The 14,271-nt window shown below is 42.8% G+C and overlaps 1 protein-coding gene across 1 annotated transcript in view; it reads left to right on the top strand.

Moving 5' to 3' along the window:
* The first annotated feature begins 1,823 nt into the window (after positions 1-1,823).
* ST6GAL2 (ST6 beta-galactoside alpha-2,6-sialyltransferase 2) overlaps positions 1,824-14,271 on the top strand; it is a 243,964-nt gene continuing 231,516 nt past the window's right edge. Inside the window, exon 1 of the mRNA XM_077296601.1 lies at positions 1,824-2,103. The gene's annotated coding sequence lies outside the window, so the exon portion shown is untranslated. The remainder of the gene's footprint in view (positions 2,104-14,271) is intronic.

The raw sequence follows: 14,271 nt of genomic DNA on the forward strand, positions 1-14,271 counted from the left end.
CACCCTCAGTATACATATATATCACACAGCAGCTGTATACAGGGGAGCACACAGTGTATATAGAGTAGGGGATGAGATGCCCACCCTCAGTATACATATATATCACACAGCAGCTGTATACAGGGGAGCACACAGTGTACATAGTGTAGGGGATGAGATGCCCACCCTCTGTATACATATATATCACACAGCAGCTGTATACAGGGGAGCACACAGAGTATATAGAGTAGGGGATGAGATGCCCACCCTCTGTATACATATATATCACACAGCAGCTATATACAGGGGAGCACACAGTGTATATAGAGTAGGGGATGAGATGCCCACCCTCTGTATACATATATATCACACAGCAGCTATATACAGGGGAGCACACAGTGTATATAGAGTAGGGGATGAGATGCCCACCCTCTGTGTACATATATATCACACAGCAGCTGTATACAGGGGAGCACACAGTGTATATAGAGTAGGGGATGAGATGCCCACCCTCTGTATACATATATATCACACAGCAGCTGTATACAGGGGAGCACACAGTGTATATAGAGTAGGGGATGAGATGCCCACCCTCTGTATACATATATATCACACAGCAGCTGTATACAGGGGAGCACACAGTGTATATAGAGTAGGGGATGAGATGCCCACCCTCTGTATACATATATATCACACAGCAGCTGTATACAGGGGAGCACACAGTGTATATAGTGTAGGGGATAAGATGCCCACCCTCTGTATACATATATATCACACAGCAGCTGTATACAGGGGAGTACACAGTGTATATAGTGTAGGGGATGAGATGCCCACCCTCTGTATACATATAGATCACACAGCAGCTGTATACAGGGGAGCACACAGTGTATATAGTGTAGGGGATGAGATGCCCACCCTCTGTATACATATATATCACACAGCAGCTGTATACAGGGGAGCACACAGTGTATATAGTGTAGGGGATGAGATGCCCACCCTCTGTATACATATATATCACACAGCAGCTGTATACAGGGGAGTACACAGTGTATATAGTGTAGGGGATGAGATGCCCACCCTCTGTATACATATAGATCACACAGCAGCTGTATACAGGGGAGCACACAGTGTATATAGTGTAGGGGATGAGATGCCCACCCTCTGTATACATATATATCACACAGCAGCTGTATACAGGGGAGTACACAGTGTATATAGTGTAGGGGATGAGATGCCCACCCTCTGTATACATATATATCACACAGCAGCTGTATACAGGGGAGTACACAGTGTATATAGTGTAGGGGATGAGATGCCCACCCTCTGTATACATATAGATCACACAGCAGCTGTATACAGGGGAGCACACAGTGTATATAGTGTAGGGGATGAGATGCCCACCCTCTGTATACATATATATCACACAGCAGCTGTATACAGGGGAGCACACAGTGTATATAGTGTAGGGGATGAGATGCCCACCCTCTGTATACATATATATCACACAGCAGCTGTGTACCGGGAAGCACACAGTGTATATAGAGTAGGGGATGAGATGCCCACCCTCTGTATACATATATATCACACAGCAGCTGTATACCGGGGAGCACACAGTGTATATAGTGTAGGGGATGAGATGCCCACCCTCTGTATACATATATATCACACAGCAGCTGTATACAGGGGAGCACACAGTGTACATTGTGTAGGGGATGAGATGCCCACCCTCTATATACATATATATATCACACAGCAGCTGTATACCGGGGAGCACACAGTGGATATAGTGAGTAGCATCTCCTCCTCAGCACTGTACTGACATCTCCTGTGAAGACTGAGGAGTGGGGGCGGGGCTCGGGGAGGAGTGCGGCTCCTGCAGCCGGGGCTATGGCTTCACACACACAGCGGGGACATAGCTGTTCCCCCATCTCCCTGCCATCTCCTCACAAGCAGCCAGGCTCCACATGTGCTTGTACAGACTGAGGGCACAGCATCACCAGCCACCAACATGTCAGTGCCACCACGGCGGCAAGTGCGGTGCTCAGTCCCCAGCCGGGCGCAGCAGCCGGGGCTCCGTGTCACTCTGAGGAGCTGAAGTGGACCAGGAGATCCCAGTGCCTGCAGGTAAAGGGGCATGTGCTGGCTCGGTACCCACCATAGTCTTTGTTCTACCCAGGCTGCGAGTCCACAGACAAAGCGTCCAATGCTCCATAGTCAGTGTGTGCTGTATGGGGCACACAGATACCGTGTACAGACCCCGCCAGAGAGCCTGTGTGTGTGTATATATATGTACTGGATAGCCATGGGTGCCAATGTGCTTGTATAATGTGTATATATATATATATATATATATATATATATATATATATATATATATATATATGTATGTGTGTATATACAGACTTATATAACCTACGTACTATACAGCATTGTATGTACACACATGTATATATATATATATATATATATATATATATATATATATATATACCCATGTACTATGCCGCTCGTGTGTGTGTATATATATAATATATATATATATATATATATATATATATACACACACACATAAGCGTTACTTTGTACTGTACATGTTATGTATTTATACACATAGATGTACACATTTATGCATGTATATATATATATATATATGTATATATATAAAAACCTATGTGCTATGCCGCTCATGTATGTACATATATACACACACACTCATATATACACTCACGAATGTATACATGCACAGATATCAGTAGTTAGGCAGCAATTTCTAGGATAATACATTGGGCTCATTGATAACAATAGCTTTTTGATGCCTTCAGAAAAAAATAGAGTAAATTTGTCTCTGTTGTGTGATCTGTGCTTGTAAATGTCTCGCATGAGAATCCTTAGAATACATACCTACTGAAATTACTTCTGGTTTCCAACCTACATGATGGACGTGTGCTTTCTTGGGGAATGTTGCGGAATTTTTTTTTTCTTCAAATTTTATCTTCTAAAGTTATTTTATGTGTCAGAGCAAAATATTAAAAAAACATATGTAGCAATGATCTACCCATCCATCCATCCATCCATCCATCCATCCATCCATCCATCCATCCATCCATCTATCCATTCAGACATACACTTGCATGGGCTGTATTCTGGATGGTGACCTGTCTAACAAGGGATCCTACAGACACTTTGTACAGATGTCTATGATGCCACGGTGATGCTGCAGAGGGCTGATTGTGTATGCATGCGCACTTATTCACTCATACACCCACTCACAGTATACAGACAGCAGTGGTGTGCTGTGGATTAGCAGTTTCATGAGTTATGTTACTGTGTGCAGTCAGGGCAGTGTGCACAGGACGAGACGGCTGGGATATTCAGGGATTCCTAGAAGGAGGGCTGCTGGTGAACACACTGAGCGACATGGAGCTTTCCGCTCTGTCATGCCCTCTGTCTGTGCCATGATGCTGGTCATGGTGATCACAACATCCTTTTCTTTCTTCAAACATTTTAGAGCCAAAATTAACAAAGCTGAATTTGTCTTTTTTTGTGGATCATGATAATTTACGTTTTTCAGGCTTCTATCTAAAACCACTGATCATAGACTGGACGTGATTTCTTTCCAACTGAGTCAATAGTTGTTTGAAACTAAGATGTGCCATATTTATTGCAATAGCACATAGCACATGATATATATATAATATATATGACACAAAATATATCTGATGACGTCGTGCACATCATATTGAAAAGCCGATACCCCATTTTTGGGTTAAAATTTTGATAGAGAGAAATCTCAAACGACCAACCCGTGCCTGCTATATCACAAGCTCTGCAGTGATGAATGCTAATAAATATTTTGTTAATAAAACTATATAGTGTTAAATTCACCTCTTTGAAATATACCTGTACTTTAAAAAATAACGTTTGACATGTCATAGAGAAAAGTTAGAGAAGAGTTTTGGTCGGTGGAGGTCCTGGTGCTAAGGCCACCATTGATTGCAAAAAAACAAAGAGGCGGAAGGGCTCACCTAGGTGTTGCTTTCCATCAAGACTGTTGACGGACTTCATAGACTTTCTATTCAGTTTTGGAGGAGACAGAACTTGGCTGATTGATTCTGCTCCATTATTTTTGCAATAGTTTGAGGTCTTAGCACCCAAACTCCCTTGATCAAAAACTGTAACATTTCTCTATGGCATTTCTAAAGTTTTCTTAAAAGGTAATTAATTTTTGCTACCCTATTGAGAGCAGAATGATGTTGAAGTAGAGACCCTGATTCCAGCAAATGTATCGCTTACTGTCTGCTGCAGACCCAGCAGTTCTCTGAATGGTAAGCTCTGTATAACCCTGCCCCAACCCCTGATTGACCGCCTACACTGTGCACAGGTAAAAAGCTGCCAATCAGTGGTGGGGTCAGAGTTATACAGAGCTCATCAAAGGAGTCCTCTAGTGATAACCTGCTGATAAAACAACGATTTTATAAAAACTACCGTAAGTAACATATTACTGGAATCAGGGTCTCTGTCTCAACATTATGCTGCTCTCAGATTAGATGGAAAAAACCTCGTGACAGATTCCCTTTAAAGTGTAAAAATTATAGTGTTATATTAATGCAAAAGGTCGAGAATACAATTTTTTTTTATTCTAGTTGACATTTCCAGGCGAGGATGGAAAGTTGTTATCATGATCAAACATGTAGATAATAAAAAATCCCATCTGCTTTAAAAGTTCCTCCAAATAGAAGGTAGTAGTAAGTGATTCCCCTACCGGAAACCTCACGATCAGACTCATGTGATGCTTAATATGCTGCCGGGAAATTACGTATTGTACAGTGCCCAATAAAGTCAGTAGGGCACTCCTGTCTACTTTGATTGACCTAAATGGCAAATTAAAAGATGCATCTCTAAAACAGCTATGACATCCTGTATGTCACAACTTAGGATATTCCTAAATTAGACAATGAAAAATGCACAAAATGAACCTAAAATGTGGAAACTCCGAGACCTTCACTTATCTCCAGAAAAGTAGTCATCCGACCCCTTGTCTTGCCTGGTGACGTGGATGTAACACTTGGCACTAATGTGGGGTCCTATCTCGCAATGAAGTACTGTAGATATAACACCTGGCGCTCTGATGCAATGAAAGGATGACATTTATTGAATGACAGCAATCCAAACTTTAGACATTTCGGTCGGTGCAATAGACCTTCATCAATAACAGATCGCTCAGAAAAGAATTAATCCAGAGGAGCAGCGCAAAGGCAAGCAAGTGGTATCCACCTCTGTGCAAAGGAAGAAGGCACCAGGGCAATCCATTTACTAATGAAGGTCTATTGGACAGACTGAAATATCTAACGTTTGGATTGCTGTCATTCAATTTATTTCATGTTTCCATTGCATCGGGGTGCCAAGTGTTGTATCTCCTTCATTATGGAATGGGATCCTACTGTGGTGCCTACTGACCAGAAGTGTCGTGTTCATCTTCAATGGCTGGTAAAGTGGCTGTCTCATCCGGCCGGCCAGAAACTGAAAGGAGCGTGTGCAGTGCATGTGCGCGGCCATCTCTATTCATTGCAATTGTAATATGTGTGATTGGCTGTTTCCGTAATTCTCATAGCAGTGGATGAAGAGAGCCACACAAGCGATTACCATGAGCTCACCAGACAGGTTGGGGATTAGGAGATTCTTATGTTTCACATAAGTTGGGGTCCAGAGGTGATTTTCAGACACTTAAGGGTTTTCTGGCCTGAAATAAAACGTGTAGTCTTAGTTCTTTATATGCAGTATATGTAAGGGTCTATAGTTATATGTCCACATCGAACTATATTATCCTTACAATATTATCCTTACTTATGTGGCAAGCTTTACCTTTGATGTGTATTGTTAAATCTATGGTAAACGCAGAGGGGGATTATATGACCCATCCATCACTTTCTTGGCACACATCTCTAATTACATACTAATCTGTAACCGCTAGAACTTTGCTGCTGGAAAGATTTAGGTATCCTTTCTAGCAGTCTAGCATTGGAAAGCTTAATAGGCTACTTATAGCAATGCCTACACATGAGTAATATGATACCGTCTACATCATGTGAATGCTCTGCTGTTACTGTAAGATTAGAATTGGGTTCAGACAATAATTTAGTTTAATTTAATAAATGATAAATAAGAACTTATTTCCTGTATATATATGTAATACAAAGACAAATTTACATGAGCGCATTAGTAATCTGTTGTCTGGATCTGAGAAACTTGTGCCTGTGCGTCCATAGCAGGGACATGCTTGGGATCCAATGTATTGGGTGTGTGCATGTGGCAATGCCAGGTGAATGGGCCCTTATCAGTCTCTAAGCTAAGCACTAGAGCAGCAATCCATGTACAGGCCTGTCTAATCCTCCATCACACACCATCATGCTGATCTGGCAAAGTTTGTTGTCCATGATTCTCTTTTCTGTTCTAGATAATTGGGGAGATTTATTCTGCTAAATGTACCAGTGTTCTGGCAAAATTTGCAGCAATATTTGCCTTAAATGCTTGACTTACTACTTGTTTTATGGCATTGGTTATTGAAAAGGAGAAGTGCCTTCCTATAAAGGAGACGGGGCATAAAATGCAACATTGTGAGGCAAAATTGTGTTAATCCAGTGTCGGGGATCACTCTTTGGTAGGCATTAGGGCTTAGGTAGCTTTCACCCAACCAATGTAGTTTTTGTCCAGACCCATACAGTTTTTATTCGTTTTTACAGGTTTCATACCATCAAAACAAAATCATAAACATAAATCCCTAACCTTGACCAGGCACTAACTAAACAGCACAGACCCAGGCTACTCATACACGGCTGAGCTAGCCCGGCTCTGTCACACAAAACAGCTATTGTCCATTGCAACCACTGATACTTGCAGTTCTCTGCACACGGCCTGTGCATTTAATCATAATCACATATGTCAGTCGGGCTCACCCAAACAGATTACAGTCCTCTCTCCCGGAGCAGACTTCCTACACAGAAAAGGTACAATCTCAGTATCACCTTCAGCCCAAGCTACAGCAGCTTCAAGAGCCAAACAGAAGTGTTCATCTCTGGGCATAGTTCACACTGAACAGGCTGCAGCTTCCACCTGGTTCTCTGCAGCTCTCACAGCAGTCTCCATTCAGAGAGAGATGCCGGCATGTCTCTCTCTCTCAGCTACAGCTCACATTTTGGTTGGTTACTCACCAGTGGCACACTCAACCACTCAACTCTGCTCAACATCCTGAAGCATCTAGTGAAAACAGGCTCTGTTTTTTAGTTAAGGCAAGTCAGGAGCATTTAATTAAGACTTGCAGTGCTAAGATTTAACCCAGTCCTACCTGGTTGTGGTACACCAGTTATTGTTTACTAATAGGTGGTGTAAAGTTAGTACTCAACAGTCTAAAGATTCACCACATTTATGAATCAACATGAATCACCCTAATAAATTTGACTAATTTTAAGACTGTCCACTTGAACAATTGGTGGAACAGCTTTGGTCCCAAAGGTGAGTAAATGTTGTTTTTATTTTACATGGATCACTGTTTTATGTAAGAATGGATGTCCAAGTAGTGGACAACGTCAGGTTGACTGGTCTTAAAGGGAACCTGTCACCCCCAAAATCGAAGGTGAGCTAAGCCCATCGGCATCAGGGGTTTCTACAGCATTCTGTAATGCTGTAGATAAGCCCCGATGTAACCTGAAAGATGAGAAAAAGAGGCTAGATTATACTCACCTGGGCGGGCTGTCCGATCCAATGGGCGTCGCGGTCCAGCCCGGGGCCTCCCATCGTCTTACGATGAAGTCCTCTTCTTGTCTTCATGCTGCGGCTCCGGCTGTTGAGGGCAGAGCGAAGTACTGCAGTGCACAGGCGCCGGGAAAGGTCAGAGAGGCCCGGCGCCTGCGCACTGCAGTACTTTGCTCTGCCCTCAACTGGGCAGACAAGTACGCCTGTGCCGGATCTGCAGCGTGAAGACAAGAAGAGGACTTCATTGTAAGAAGATGGGAGGCCCCGGACCGGACCGCGACGCCCATCGGACCGGACCGCGACGCCCATCGGATCGGACCGCCCCCCAGGTGAGTATAATCTAACCTCTTTTTCTCATCTTTCAGGATACATCAGGGGCTTATCTACAGCATTACAGAATGCTGTAGATACCCCTGATGCCGGTGGGCTTAGCTCACCCTCGATTTTGGGGGTGACAGGTTCCTTTTAAGCTACAAGTCTATAGTCAGACTTGTAAAACCTCACATTGCGCACTACATACTGTGAGGATTCTCCGGTGATGACGCAAGAAGCTGCAAGTTCGTGATCGCAAGTATGTGATTTGCATATATGGATTCTACTACTTGGCTTCAGCCTCGCTCCATGCAAGTGTATAGAGCGAGGCTGGATACAGTCTAGTTGGATTGTCACCGGGAGTATGCAAATCACATACTTGCAGTCACGCGCACGTCCCTCCCTGCGCCGTCACAGAATCCTCACAGTATACAGTGCGCTCGATGTGAGGATTCACAAGTCTACAGTTGAATAGAATGACTACAGAAGTGTAGCTTAAGACCGGACAACATCTTTAAGTTTATACTGCTAAAAGTTACGCAGTTTTCATAAATCCGCACCAATGGATTGGAAACAAAAATGTATTTAGCTCCCCTGAGCTGTTATTTTCTGCCTGGTGACCACTTTCTTTCCTACATCTGAAGTCTGTCGGTGTGTGTAAATTCACATGGATAATCCGCACTATTACCTACCAGTCTGAGCTTATCATTAAGGTTTCTTATAGAAGTAATAGGTTGTGCTATGTTAGTAAATATATGTATCCTTACTATGTGGTAACATTATTATACACCATAAACATAGGGCATTTTATGCCTGTTATTACATCTGTTTACGCTGAAAGAAATACTCTCACTAATATATGTGTGAATTGTCTAGACAGTACAAATGGTGTCATGTCCTTTATGTCACACATTGCATGTGTAGACCTGAAGGACTTTAACTACAGCTTGTTAATTATATTGCTGGCCATATATTTCTATTGTCTTGTCCTACTAAATTTCACATCTGTGGGCCTGATAACATGATTTACAAGAGCCGGTGTCTTCGCCTGCTCTCTGCTAAACTCGCACATGGTCCCAACTTTCTGTTGTAAATGTCATTGTACCTCTGAAGCCGGATGTAAGCTTCCTGGCTTCTGAGGTGCAGTGCGCATGTCTGTAAGCAAGGAAGAAGTTTGATCTACTGGTCCTCCATATATGTCAGCCGTCTTTTTCGGTTCCGTACATGCACAGTGCACTTCTGAAACCAAGAAGCGTATACCCGGCTTCAGAGGCACCATGATGTATATGAAAGAAAGTTGTGTTCCAACAGTTGTATACTGGTTTATCTGCATCCCTATGGAAAATCACAGGTGACACACTACATCTGTACAGAGTGCTCTCAAGCTCTTCATTCATCATCATTCATTCACAGATGTTGAGATATAAATAAATTACATAAAACTCATATTGAACTTTATAACATTACGGATAGCACAGCTCTTGGCAAGGTTAAGTTCATGTGACATTTATGGAAAGTCCCGTTAGTTCTATCTTCTAAAATGAATGCAAATGTCTCTGGAGACAAAGGAGATAACCTAGTCCACATAAGGGAAGCTGTTTGTCCATATTCCTGTCAATTGAGTACGGTAATCAGTGTGGGCCCCCTGCCATATGTGGCTGAAAGTAGACCACTTAGGGTATGTGCACACGCTGCGGATTTTGCTGCGGATCCGCAGCGGATTTGACGCTGTGGATCCGCAGCAGTTTTGCCTAAGTTTACAGTACCATGTAAACCTATGGAAAACAAAAACCGCAGTGCACATGCTGCGGAAAATTCAGCGTGGAAACGCTGCGGAAAAAAAGAAGTAGCATGTCACTTCTTTCTGCGGATTCCGCAGCGTTTTTCAACCTGCACCAATAGGAAAGTGCAGTTGAAAACCCGCAGAGGAATCCGCAGAAGAAACCGCGTGAAAATCCGCAGTGAAAACCGCAGTGGTTTTGCACTGCGGATTTTACAAATCCGCTGCGGAAAAATCCGCAACGTGTGCACATGGCCTCACAACTGTACAACAAATGGAGATGAGATACAGTTGTGGCCAAAAGTATTGACACCCCTGTAATTCTGTTAGATAATACTCCGTTTCTTCCTGAAAATGATTGCAATCACAAATTATTTGGTATTATTATCTTCATTTAATTTGTCTTAAATTAAAAAACACAAAAGAGAATGAATTGATTTATGACTATATTTTTCTCACTTCACCATTTTAGATTATTTAGTGCTGATGCATCACACACATATAGCATTACAAAAATATTTAAACACAGGTTGTAATGTAACAAAATAGGTAAAAAACCAAGGGGGTGAATTCTTTCGCAAGCCGCTGTATAAGTTATTCCTTTATACTTTTTCTGCTTTTTGGATCTACTTCTCCCTTGGCAAAGAAGGGTAAAAACTGACAATTTATAGTACTGATATCCTAATTTTTGTCCCTTGGGGAAGCATTGGGTTACTTCATGCATCAATTCCAAGATGCACTTACAGTGAAGGGAATAATTATTTGATCCCTTGCTGATTTTGTAAGTTTGCCCACTGTCAAAGACATGAACAGTCTATAATTTTAAGGGTCTATAATTTTAAGGGTAGGTTAATTTTAACATTGAGAGATAGTATATCAAAAATAAAATCCAGAAAATCACACTGTGTAAATTATATAAATTCATTTGCATTTTGCAGTGAGAAATAAGTATTGTCATTTTGTGGTGTTTCCTGATGGAGTCTGAAATGCGTTGAATAAAAACCACATTTATTAAATACGTTCGGACCTTCAGTGATTCAGCAGCTCAGAACAAAACCATGCTTTCTCACATTACTTCTACCTAACGGCTGGTTTCTACTGGACCTGTGGATCTGCTGCAGCGAATTCTCTCAAAGCTTTAATCTAGCTATATCTGGTGAGTACAATTCAGTTATATCAACCGACTACATCTCGGATGAGACCCTATTTTTGCGCTATTTCCTCCAACAGTATTCAGTTGATCATGAGGAAAGTGAGAGATCAGCCTAAAACTACACGGGGGTGGGGGTGGGGGGTAGTCGGGTACGACTTGTTAATGATCTCAAGGCAGCTGGGACCACAATCAGATTCTGTGAGTGATTGGGAGAAGGTGCTGTGGTCATATGAGACGAAAATTGAGCTCTTTGGCATTAACTCAACAAGCCTTGTTTGGTGGAAGAGAAATGGTGCCTATGAACCAAAGAACACCGTCCGACCTATCAAGCATGGTGGTGGAAACATTATGTTTTGGGGGTGTTTCTCTGTTAAGGGCACAGGACTACTTCACCGCATCAATTGGAGAATGGATGGAGCCATGTACTGTAAAATCCTGAGTAACACCCTCCTTCCCTCCGCCAGGACATTAAAAATGGGTTGTGGCTGGGTCTTGCAACAGTGACCCAAAACATACAGCCAAGGCAACAAAGGAGTGGCTCAAAAAAAACACATTAAAGGTACCTTCACACGAAGCGAAGCTGCAGCGATAGCGACAACGATGCCGATCGCTGCAGCGTCGCTGTTTGATCGCTGGAGAGCTGTCACACAGACCGCTCTCCAGCGACCAACGATGCCGCGGTCCCCGGGTAACCAGGGTAAACATCGGGTTGCTAAGCGCAGGGCCGCGCTTAGTAACCCGATGTTTATCCTGGTTACCAGCGTAAAAGTAAAAAAAACAAACAGCACATACTTACATGCGTCCCCCAGCGTCTGCTTCCTGACACTGACTGAGCTCCGGCCCTAACAGCACAGCGGTGACGTCACCACTGTGCTTTCACTTTCACTTTTAGGGCCGGCGCTCAGTTAAGTGTCAGGAAGCAGACGCTGGGGGACGCATGTAAGTATGTGCTGTTTGTTTTTTTTACTTTTACGCTGGTAACCAGGGTAAACATCGGGTTACTAAGCGCGGCCCTGCGCTTGGTAACCCGATGTTTACCCTGGTTACCAGTGTAAAACATCGCTGGTATCGTTGCTTTTGCTTTCAAACACAACGATACACAGCGATCGGACGACCAAATAAAGTTCTGGACTTTATTCAGCGACCAGCGACATCACAGCAGGATCCTGATCGCTGCTGCGTGTCAAACGAAACGATATCGCTAGCCAGGACGCTGCAACGTCACGGATCGCTAGCGATGTCGTTTCGTGTGAAGGTACCTTAAGGTTATGGAGTGGTCTAGCCAATCTCTAGACCTTAATCTCATAGAATACTTATGGAAGGAGTTAAAGCTCCGAGTTGCCAAGCGGCAATCTTAAAATCTTAATGATTTAGAGATGATCTGCAAAGAGGAGTGGACCAAAATTCCTCCTGATATGTGCACAAGCCTCATCATCAATACAAAAAACATCTGACTGCTGTGCTTACCAACAAGGATTCTGCCACCAAGTATTAAGTCTTGTTTGCCAGAGGGATCAAATATTTATTTCTCACAACAAAATGCAAATAAATTTGTATAATTTATACAATGTGATTTTCTAGATTTTATTTTTGATATTCTATCTCTCAATGTTAAAAATTAACCTACCCTTAAAATTATAGACTGTTCATGTCTTTGTCAGTGGGCAAACTTGCAAAATCAGCAAGGAATCAAATAATTATTTCCTTCACTGTATATATTCATTTCTTATGGTGTATCACAGAAAAATAGTTAAAAGCATAGCTTGGGATAAGTGTTGTGAATTTGGTTTCTGGGCTCCCCCGGTGGTTTCTGGTGGTACTGCACTTGTGTGCTTCATCTCCTCTGTTCACCTGTTTTCCATCTGGATGTGGGAGTTTTCTATTTAGCCTTGCTCCTCAGTCATTTCTATGCCGGCCAACAATGTTACCAGAAGCCTTTCTGTTGCATGTTCCTGCTCCTAGACAACTATCAGCTAAGTTGGACTTGTTGTCCTAAGTTTGTTTTGCATTTTTGTTCCAGTTCTCTGTGATTGAATATTTCTGAGGCTGGAAGCTCTTGTGAGCTGAAATTGCCACTCTGGTGTCATGAGTTGATATTAGAGTCTTAAAGTAATTTCAGGATGGTATTTTGAAAGGGTTTTCAGCTGACCGTGAAGTTCCCTTTTCTGTCTTCCTACTATCTAGTAAGCGGACCTCAATTTGCTAAACCTATCTTCATACTTCGTATGTCAATTTCCTCTAAAATCACCGCCAATATATGTGGGGGCTACTGTCTGCCTTTTGGGGAAAATTTCTCTAGAGGTAAGCTAGGTCTGTGTTTTCCTCTGCTAGGGTCAGTCAGTTCTCCGGCTGGCGCTGGGCGTCTAGGGATAAAACGTAGGCACGCTACCCGGCCACTGTTAGTTGTGCGGTAGGTTTAGCTCATGGTCAGCTCGAGTTCCCATCTTCCAAGAGCTAGTCCTTTTGTATGCTTTATTACGTTCTCTTACCATTGAGAACCATGACAGTTTGGCCGGCCAAGAGTTAAAATAATTGGCAGAAGAAAGGAGAGAAAAGAAGTCTGCAGAGATTTTTTTTTTTTCCTGAGTTTGCTCATTAGTTGATTCACTAGCATCTCTGCTTACTGCAGCCTTCGTCTCTCTCTCCTTCTAATCCTTGAATGGTTCTGATTTCACCTGATTAATATGGATCCTCAGAGTTTAGCTACAGGTTTGAATAATCTCGCTATGAAGGTTCAAGGCTTACAGGATTTCGTTATTCATGCTCCTACATCTGAACCTAGAATTCCTTTACCTGAATTTTTCTCTGGGGATAGATCTCGCTTCCAGAATTTCAAACATAATTGTAAATTATTTTTGTCTCTGAGATCTCGCTCCGCTGGAGATCCTGCACAGCAGGTCAGGATTGTAATTTCCTTGCTCCGGGGCGACCCTCAGGATTGGGCATTTGCTTTGGCACCAGGGGATCCTGCGTTGCTCAATGTGGATGCGTTTTTCCTGGCTTTAGGGTTGCTTTATGAGGAACCTCATTTAGAAATTCAGGCTGAAAAAGCCTTAATGGCCCTGTCTCAAGGGCAAGATGAGGCTGAAATATACTGCCAAAAATTTCGTAAGTGGTCTGTGCTTACTCAGTGGAATGAGTGCGCCCTGGCGGCGAAATTCAGAGAGGGTCTCTCTGATGCCATTAAAGATGTTATGGTGGGGTTCCCTGTGCCTACAGGTCTGAATGAGTCCATGACAATGGCTATTCAGATTGATCGGCGTTTGCGGGAGCGCAAACCTGTGCACCATTTGGCGGT

The sequence above is a fragment of the Ranitomeya variabilis genome, chromosome 3, assembly GCF_051348905.1.
Source record: "Ranitomeya variabilis isolate aRanVar5 chromosome 3, aRanVar5.hap1, whole genome shotgun sequence".
Classification (NCBI taxonomy): domain Eukaryota; kingdom Metazoa; phylum Chordata; class Amphibia; order Anura; family Dendrobatidae; genus Ranitomeya; species Ranitomeya variabilis.